Genomic DNA, 10,594 nt, shown 5'->3' with positions numbered 1-10,594 from the left:
ATTTCTTCACTCTTATTTTAACCAGTTAATTGTCATGAACGATTTCCCTCCTGCTTTGTTGTGTGTTTAAGAGGCGCAGGAAGTAAAGGTATCATGAATTCCTGCAGCTACACCACAGGCTTCTGCCAGTGAACTGCTTAAATCTGGGCTTTATGTCTACATTACATTAACAAACCTCTCATTTGGATACATTGCCCTTTCCCAGGATCTCATGTGCAGCTTTCCGTATGCCTGATCCACATTCACTGAAATCAAAAGAAAAACTGCCGTTGGCCTCAATGATTTTGAGGCTGTGCCCTGTGTAGACTGAGAGATGCTGAAAAAATGGAATAATCATCACACTAGAGACCTAAAAGGAATATGATGCAATACGTCTTCTTTTGACAAAAACATTTTCTTTTATTAAATAATAGCCTCAAAAATCAGAGGTTTAACAGGGACTGTGCTCTTTCACTAACATGCCTAATAAACTCAGCGTGGTTCAACCTTCAGACATACTTATTCATAGCAAAGACTACAATGCTAATCATGGTTATCAATGTAAACAATTCCTACCTGCTACTCACAGGCTACACACAAAACAGCTTTCTGAACAGGATCTAAATTGCCTGGACCCTGAAAGCCATTAATAGGAGTTTCAGAAGTATTACAGTTGAGCAACAGAGCTGGTTGCACATTTGTTTGTGAAAGTGAGCTTCAGAAAGTGTAAATGATGATGGGTTTACAAAATTGGGGACATTTAAACCAAATGGTTAAGCCTGCAGTCTGATGTAGCAGTTAGACCAGTCTAACAGACTATTCTTTTTCATGCCAGTTAGCCATTAGGCTGGCTTAAGTGTAATGTTAAATTGCACTTTACTTGCTGCATACTTTAGTCTATGCAACACAATGGGAAATCAAGATAGCAGATAACAGGTAGCTATAGCAGCACTGCTTCAAGCTCAGACTGTACAAGTGCCTGAAGTCCATGTTTCAGAGCTTTACAGTTATCAGTACCTAAATTAGCTAATTTAAGTGAGGGTTAGATATGTCAACACAGCCTGCAATCATGCCTTCAACTGCAATATAGACATAGGCTGTGGGCTGATGTTCAAGGCAGATATAGCTGTAGCAGTTTAAGTTGTTGCAGCCTCCAGCTGTTTGTTACTGCCCGGCATACAAGGTTCCCCCCATCCCAGCAAGGCAGGGGAAAGGGTGCAGGTACCTCAGCAGCATCAGCTCAAAGTGGGGTGGCTTTGACGGGACATTATTGCCCCACAGCTGGAAGGACGTACGTCCATGCTTAGTGTGTTCAGTTTGAGATAGGGCAGGGCCTTATCTCAAACTACCGGTTAAGGTGGGCTTAAGCTAAGCCACATAAAGCTGTGAAAGATGCATATATTTCAGCATGCTAATTTCAGCTGCAGGAGCATATTCTTAAATGATTGCAGCAATATTTGTTAGATATTGCCTAGCCATCGCGTTAGTACCAACAGAGACTGAGAGAATACCTTGTTTATTGGGATTTGTAGGAATTGTGGCGGTGGCTGTGACGCAAAAATCAAAGGAGTCCATTTTCAAAATGCACCAGACCAAACAATAAGTCTAAGGGTCCAGAATCTTATCTCTGATGAAACCAAGCTGTCTAGTGATTCACTTTTTTGTCATTCTACAAAATGTTGCTATTGGTACATTGTCCTGTGGAGGAAGACACAAACTGCTCTGTGACTCATCGTGTCTGTAAGGAAAGGTGAGTACAGCTCTTGTGCGTCTGTCTGGGTGTCTATGACTGTATGTGGATATAGATTTCAACAATACTTACTGACAAAGACATCTTAACCAAAACATATTTTAAATACACTACATCCTGTTGCCTACCAAGTTATATCTTTTCATCATAAACCAAAATCTGTTTGTAGTCAAGGAAATGCTCTCTATCCATTGATCTTCTTCCTCAGCTAATCCTGTATATGCTTTAAAGGAACTCTGAATTATTTTTTCTTTCGCCACGCTAAACAGGTAATGAAGATTTTTTTTTCTATCCACTGTCTTAAGTTGATGGGTTTTTTGTAAGTTATGTTTGCATTAGCAGATGGTGATGTTTTATCCTTCATCATAGGTCCTTAAATAGATTAAGTCAATGTTGTCAAACCGAGGGGAATTAAAGAAAAAGTCAGGGACACAGGAAACCTTATGGCTTGTGACAAATCAATACCTTTCTTAATCGCCATAAACATTGGGATTTCTACTCTAAGAAGCTAATAGTGAGAATTCCTGGTCTCCCTTCTGATTTTGATGCTGAATTACAAAGACAAGGTCTTGATTATCCATCAATGTTGTGGTTCCTCATTTTTAGGAGGAAATTGGATATGAAATAGCTCCTGTCCACTAAGTTAACTGGATGCTACCACTCTACACATATGTCCTAATACTGACTTGACATGTGGGTCCAGCCTCCTGCCTGCTTCTGAGCAATGTTCCATCCCAGAGAAATCCAAATCAGAGGCTCAAAACTTGCTGCTCCCCCATCCTGAGAAGGAGACTTAGCCACAAAGCCATCGGTTATTCTGCAAGCGGTACAGTCTCATTAAACAGTATATGTTCACCAAACGTCTTCTGGGTCAGAAATTCTAGCCCGCTCTTTGGTTAGTTCACAAAGTTCCCACGTGCAGTACAAGTATTTTGTCATCAGTATCTGACCGTCTTGTTAGCTGAATTGAGACAGAGCCACAGCTTGTGCAAGCTTGTGCTTTTTTCTATGTCAACATCAAATTGAAACATTTACTCTGCACTGTGGTTAATTGCAGTGGCCACTATTAACTATTACCATCTGGATTAAATGCAGAAGCCAAATCTGCATTAATAACTCTTTCCACCTGGGATAAACTATCTGCATTACCCAAGCAGGCAGTTTCAGTAGCATCAGTTCCATTTTTCTCGAGCCACAGGGCCACACACCACTGCTCTTTTAAACATCAAGAAGGCGGCAGTTCACAAAGCTGTTGCCAAATGAAACAAAGCAAACCTTCCCCTTGAGTGCAAACCAAAGGTAGAAAATGAAAATAATAGGAGATATATCCAAAGTTTGTTTTAACTTTTACCAGGTTTGGACTTCTTTCCCTGCAAGGTTAGGTGTTCCCAGGATTAAGAAAAGCTGAAAATCATTGCTCAGTACTTTAAAGAGAGAAAAAACTATGCCTAAAGACTCTAAATCAAAGACAGATTCCTGTTCCCCTCACCTAATCCTTCTCAGGAGCAGGAGAGAAAAATGTGATTGTGGGTGGGCATTAAGGACCAAAACAGAAACATATTTTCCTACTTTGCTGGATAAATGCCAAAAACTTTTGATTGAGCAGCTCCGTGCTTTGCAAGACCCTCAGTCAAATGCTTCCTCACCCACCAGCCAAGAAAGTTCCAACAATTTCAAACTGTTGGGTCCCATCAGGTTAACCCAGCCTGGCGAACCCAGCCCTCCCAGATGCTAAGTACAGGTGAAAAAACCAAACCTTCCCTCATCTTAGAAGTAAAGGCTTCTTGTCGCAGAAGTCAGCGCTTAGCAGTCATTCAAAATCCTGAACGACAGTAGATACTTTGATTTAATAATCAAGTGAAAATAGCCCAAATAAATCTGATCATCTCAGAATAGCAACAATGGGGCAGCCAAAATTGAGATGCAATTTGGAAATAATTAATGTTGATAGGGCTGAAAGATGGCACAGACATCTTTTATGACACCGAGTTCTAATGCAAGTTCTCATCTAGAGAAACCTGACCCACATGGTTAATTTTCCGCCCATAATCGATCAGGCGTTAAGGAAGAAGCAGCAGGGTAGATCCATGCCCACGTAGCTGTCCCTGGTGCGGGGCCATGAGCATCCGAAGGGGAGATGGATGCCCACAGGTAGGTGCGAGTGCCTCGGCTGTCCTGCTTAAACCCATATACAGCTATGAATTACAGCCCTAAATCTTGGGGAAGCTGGGGCTATAAAATGTATGAACTCTCAGTTCGATGTATACTTCTGACACTGGCCATCATCGGTGACACACAAAATCAACCAGCTTATTACTTAGACTTTTTTTTTCCTTAAGCAAGGGGACTTTGAAGTAATTTGCTCACCGGCAGTGTGATCTTTAAAGCTTGCTCTGAACTCAGCTCATTCAAGGCCTGTTCCTATGTGAACACTTTAAATACAGCACATAGGTCTTTCTCTCCCCTCCCCAAAGTGACAAAAAGTAATGATGGCTTGTGAAATCCAATTTTGCATTTTACTTCAAAGTATTTTATTTCATAAGCTCCTGAAGCTTTTTGTATTGATCCCAGTTAAGGTCATCTATCTGCCAGTTTCTGCTAGTCTTTTCCTCGTTGCTGACTGTGGCACGTCTACCACCGAGGAAAATATGAAACCTGACAAATGGATAGAGCCAGGGAACTTCTGAAGCAGTGTATATGTCTTTCTGCGTCTTTGCAGGGAAAGACATAAATCCAGGCTTATATAGTTATATATTTTGTGTACATAGAGACGGTTAAAATGTACCTAATATAGACAGGACAGAAATTAATGTACATTTTAATATATGTTTCTCACAAAACAAGTTTATATACATCTTACAGATGACACAGTTTAGACATATGAAAATATAAATAGGTATCAAAAAAAATACCTATTTGAGTTCAAGCAAGCACAATTTAAAGTCATCTTAGACATGCACTCCCCCAAAATTTGCCAGGATATAGAGAAAAAAATCTTTATATAAATTATTACTATGGTCACAAGAGCTAGTGAAGGACCATACCAAATTGTTCTGACTCCCCAACAAATCAGAATAAAATGCCTTTTGAACTAGATGGCTATCCATTGAATTGGATTTATACATTAGGGCTACAGCTACCATGTTTGGCAGAGATTCAAACCCTGTAAAGTCACCTTCAGAAACTGGGCATGACCTCCGTTTTCCAGAGTAAAGGGTGCAATAATTTGGGCTGCTTCTTTTCCTTTGTTCTCATATGTCCCGAGATCTCCAAAGGGAAACCGCAAAGGTGGCAGGACTTTCACTGTGCTGATTTGCTGACGTCCTACTGCTGATAGGAAATTAGCTCGTTGTAAAACAGCCACAGATGGGCCTCCAAGCCAAGCCTCCGCGCAGTGGGCAGGCAACATCGCTGTGGCCATCAGAGAGGGGGCTGAGTGGCAAAGATCAATTCAAATCCGATTCTTCCCAAAATTAGGAGCTGAGCTCTGGGGTGCTGGTTCAGATCTCGTTCTGGTGACTGTATGGTGACACCATTGCCTGTTAGAGCTTTCTCTTTTTTCATCTTTCCATTGGGAAGACAGGAAATGAGAAAGACAAAATTCATGCACACAAAAGAGCATATTTCAGCCCTCTCCCATGCTGGCTTCTCAGCTTTTTATAACACTACTGCCAAGTTAGTTTAACAATGTTTTATGCTGCTTCAGTTTCCTCATAAATACTGCTGAACTGGCATGACTAAGACCAAACCACCACAGTTCAGACCAACGATCTGATTTTCAGTTTGTCTAGACACGATGCATATTACAACCATTTGCAACTGCTTGGTGTAAATCACATTACTGGGCGCATTCATGAACTAGGGGCTTTCTCTAATGCTGGCAGTAGCTGAGATTATGCAGGGGTTTAGTAGTTGGGGGCCTGAAAGGAGGAAGTTCATCTTAAACCTGAAAGATGAGTCTTGGTCTAATTGCTATATTGTGGCTGAAAAGCCCATAAAGAAGAGATACTGGTAGGATCCTAAGAGAGAAGCCAGGTAATTAGAGAACAAGGTGCAGCGGGTGGAAGAAATTGTTATGGTCTCTGTAAGCTGACGACGGGAAACTCACATGAAGGAGACATCGGACAAGGGCAAGAAAGAAGTTTTAGCTTCTGCATGAAGATAGATTAATGCCGAAGAATAATATGAGATTAGGTGCTCGCTTTTTATTGGGGAGCTCTTTGAGTTCTGGCTCTAATACTATAACATCTTCTAAATAGTTGTTTTCAACTCAACCTCTGTGGGATATGGCAAATGTAAATAAAACTACCCTGGAAATGAAAGAGTCTCTATTTGTGTAGTATTTGTAGATGTTTAAAATACTTTTTATGTTTGTGTTTATTTGATTCCAACTTGACATTGCAATTACTAAGAGTAGCATTTAAATGACTAAAGCATTTTCAAAAGAGAGTGCACGTATCTCCATTTCTTTAGGCAAAACAGCAGCACAATCATCACAAGTGTTGGAACATCTAAACTTGAATTTCTATCCTAAAATATCCAGTTTTTTCCCACTAATTTGTAAGAAGGTTTTCTAAGGAAAAGTCCTTTGCAAAAGGTTCTCAAATAACAAAAAGCCCCATAGCTCTGTTGGATTATTCTGTTTGCTGCAGCTTGTTACACCGAACACACACTCCCAGACAGGTTATGCAGCTCTAGGGGCTCCCGTATTTAAATATTCTCTGCCCGTAGTTGATATTTCTCTGCTTTTAAAGTGTTGTAATGCTGCATTCTTTCAAGATCACTCAGAGTTGAATCATACACTCTATCACTTTAGGAAAAGAATAGCCTAATTAAAAAGTAAGAGGTGTTTTTTGCCATTTCATCCTAGACGAACAACTGAAATGGAAGGATGAGAAGTTCAGAACAGTGAGACAATGTAACGAAAAAAAAATTTAAGAACTCCAACTTACCCCTCTACATCATATTTCACAAAGGAAAATAATCTATTGTCTTCCCAAAGACAATGGCCCTGACTGTACATCTCTAATACAACAGAAAGAATAGCAATCCTGAAATTATTCTAAATGTTTCACATGCCTATCGATTCCTTCAAGTTACAAGAGCTAAACAAAGACAGAGAATCACACTCTGACCCCATTAAAAACATCAAAGTGCCACACTATCAGTCCTGAATCTTCCTTACAATCCAACCTTTGGCGATTATGTTACAGTGCAACTGATTATTCATAATCTGTCCTGAAACTACAAATTATTTATTGATTTTTCTCTAATATTATCAAGTTCTAAAGAATAATTACTGGTGTAATAGTTAGCCAAGTTGTTATGAGAATTGTAAGCCCTTTTGGTTAATGCATGGCATATGTCTGAGGCATTCAGCTAATTCACATATCTGTCTGCACTATTAATAGAGAAGGTTACATGCCAATTATCCAGGGTTCAATCAGCCTGTTAGGATACAATAGCTGCAGTGTTCACACACTTGATGTGCCACATTCCTCACAGACATTATAAGCAGCTGGTCCAGATAAGACCACTGGGGCTTTAATATTTAGGAATCACTCCTTCGTCCAACCTGGATTGCGATTTTGTTATTGTTACGTTAACTGTGGTTCTTTTGTTACCTCTAATCTCTTTTTTTTTTTTTAATTATTTTTAGATTCAGCAGTATTGAAGTCAACTGACATTTCCCTCCTGTTAGGAGGGAAAGCAGACCATCGTAAATGGCTGTAGCAAACCCGTAGACACAATAGATTTGGGAGTTCTCCAAGTTCCGCCAAACCAACACCATTCTTCTGTCATGAGGAGGCATGTCAATACCTCCCATATCACCCAAATCTGCAAAAAGGAACACGTTGAAAAGACTGTTCCATACGAAATGCTTAATCTCATTTAATTATTTTGCCTGCTTTACTTAAAAACCAAAATAAATTTAAAAAAAACCACCCAACCAAACCCATTAATTTAGGTTGTTATTTGTCCTGCATTTTTATTTCGTTATTGTATTTCGGGGGATAGTTAACTTTGGAAGAAGTATTCTTATTTAGTTTAGCGAAAGGTAAGAAACAGCATGCAAACAACCAATTTAGAGTGCCATGTTAGTGAAGCCACTGTGAGCTCGATTGGGGATTTCACCACATGAAAACCAGACATTCATCTGTTCCCATGGAGATACTCCTTCTCCCAGTCAATCAGGGAGCTGTTCAGGTCAAACAATAGGCAGTGGTTCCTTTTCTCATCTTACAAATAGATACCCCCTCCCTCCTCCTCCTTCTATTTACGGGTATTCTCGATAACAGTTAAACACATACAAACCAAGCAATTATATTTTCAAATGATTAGGAAAAAGTGTTTGCTGAGATTTTTTTCAAGCTTACAGAAAAATTAATAGGGGCCTGAATTACATAAAAATGAGGCCATCCTGGACTCTCGCACCCTAACCTTATGTGTACCCTGAACTTTTTTCCGCAATATTTACAATACTTATATGAAGGTAAAATTAAGATTATCTTCACAGGACTCGAGCATCATTTGTTGCCAGGCCACCCTAAAAGTGTGTGAAACGGTCTGAAATAATTGCATGTAACTTTTTAATTGTCAGAACGCAGATAAAAGAAAGGCAACATAGAATAATGCTGGGGAAAATGCAAAGTGTGATTACTTATAGAGCCATTAGCTATTTCCTAAAAATAAAGAAGCACATAGAAAGCAGTTGTACAACACAGAACAGAAGATGGAAATGTTTTTAACAATGCTGCTGCTGCTCAGGTATTTGAGGCAGGCTGAGGGACACCATGTCAGAGCACGTGGGTGGGATGCTTCATTACAAACTCAGTCAATTTAGAATTACCTTTTTCCCTCACTGTTGCCCATATGTTTCCACAAATTTGTGCATTTAAACATATTATTATATAATTCTATGCGTGTTTGCAAAATTATATGCTTTTATGTGTTATTACTTAGGAAACTACAGGTGCACTTTTTCTACTCTTAAAAAATTCTTACCTTGCACATGATCAGGTGTTAAATTTTCCTCTCTCAAAATGCCTCTGTATTAATAAGCTTTGCAAATGCCCTAACACTTGAGCATGCACAGTCACTCCACCTGAGGAAAGGTGCTCATGAAACCAAACTGTTTAGCACATTCCATTCCCCTTATGGAAATTGTCCATTCCCTTTATGGACAATTTCAGAACCTGCAGACCATTTTTGGCAGAGCTGCTGAAATTTCTTAATTAATTTCTTGATTAATTCATCACAGTGATGATTAATCCCTTGTTTTTTATGCAAATGGATGGCTTGGCAGAGGGGAGAGAGCACCCAAACCAAGGGAAAGGAAAGTAAAATTCCATGGTTATTTAACCGTCAGGTGACTAATCAGCACATACCTGCCAACAGCCTAATCCTGGTGCCCCTGCCCAGCCAGCAGGCAAAAAGATAGATACAAAAAGAGATGTATTGCAGTTGGATGGGGAGAAGACTGGGGTTTATTGCACAGAGCGGGAATCAGAATCGTGTCTGGTGTTCTGTTGGCAGGATAGGGGGATATAAGAGGATGTAACACGAATGCATACGGAACTGAAGTTCATTAATTCTCCTCAGAAAAGAAATTCCTTAAAAGAGGGTTTGCACTGAAGCTTGTGCCTGAAAAGCCATGTCACAGCTTTGCATGTACATGTGTAAAAGTTAAGCGTCAGATACCGGCACCCTGGTATCTGGCTCAGTGGCCGTGCCTGTGTAACGGCAGTGCTAGTACTTAATCACTTAATAAATATTAATGTATGAAGGGAACTTCCCAGATTAAAAAGAAAAAAAAGAAACAGCAAAGATACCACACTACTCTCCTCCAAGTTCCTCCTTGAATACCACCTCTACTGGGAGGCACCAGCATCTGATCGACTGGACTGCAGAAACAGGCATCCTAATACTCTTGCTGTCACATTGCGCTTCCCCTTGTTTTGTTCACTAATTGTCTCCTACACTTCGAGGCTAAAGTCCTTAGGAAGGCTGTGTACACAATGCCTGCTTTTATGAGGGATTCATAGTGGGCCTCTTGGCGTTACTGTATTACAAATACTAAACAAAGGTAATCAGCTCCTGCCAAGGGTATGCTGAGACTCAATCTAGCCCTTTTAAAGTATGGCAGCGTTCACCGATGCGAGCGGGTAGAATTTCAAAGTGGCATTAACCGAACTAGAAATGCATTCACAGCAGACCATAAAGCATAATTTTCCAATGTGATCTCTTAAGAAAATGATAGGAAGGAAATCTCGCAGTGTAAGGAGAAGATTTTTGTTCAGATGAAATCTCAAGGAGAAGTTTAAAGGAGAATTCTCGTTCAGCTCACTGAGTAAGAATAGAACAGGAAACTGCAAATGACACCAGTGGTTTGGATTGTACGATTAAGTAACTGCCCTCCTTTTTAATGAAGTCACTCAAGTACAACTAAACGGCAAAGCAGTAAAGTCAATAGAGTTAAACTCTCTTAGCTTTAAACAAGCCTGGCCAGTTACACGGCTTCTCAGAAAATTGCATTTCCATCCCCGCATGGGGAGATTTCATTTCTCTGAACAATTGGACACCAGTGGTTTGGATTGTACGATTAAGTAACTGCCCTCCTTTTTAATGAAGTCACTCAAGTACAACTAAACGGCAAAGCAGTAAAGTCAATAGAGTTAAACTCTCTTAGCTTTAAACAAGCCTGGCCAGTTACACGGCTTCTCAGAAAATTGCATTTCCATCCCCGCATGGGGAGATTTCATTTCTCTGAACAATTGGGCTAGAACAAAGAAATGTGAGCTCGAAACTGTTCCTGAACACTCTGTAAATAACCGGGGGGGGGGGGGGGGATAATTTTTAAAATAA

The sequence above is a fragment of the Aptenodytes forsteri genome, unplaced genomic scaffold (genome assembly GCF_000699145.1).
Source record: "Aptenodytes forsteri isolate BGI_AS27 unplaced genomic scaffold, ASM69914v1 Scaffold159, whole genome shotgun sequence".
Taxonomy (NCBI): domain Eukaryota; kingdom Metazoa; phylum Chordata; class Aves; order Sphenisciformes; family Spheniscidae; genus Aptenodytes; species Aptenodytes forsteri.
This window is presented reverse-complemented; position numbering follows the sequence as displayed.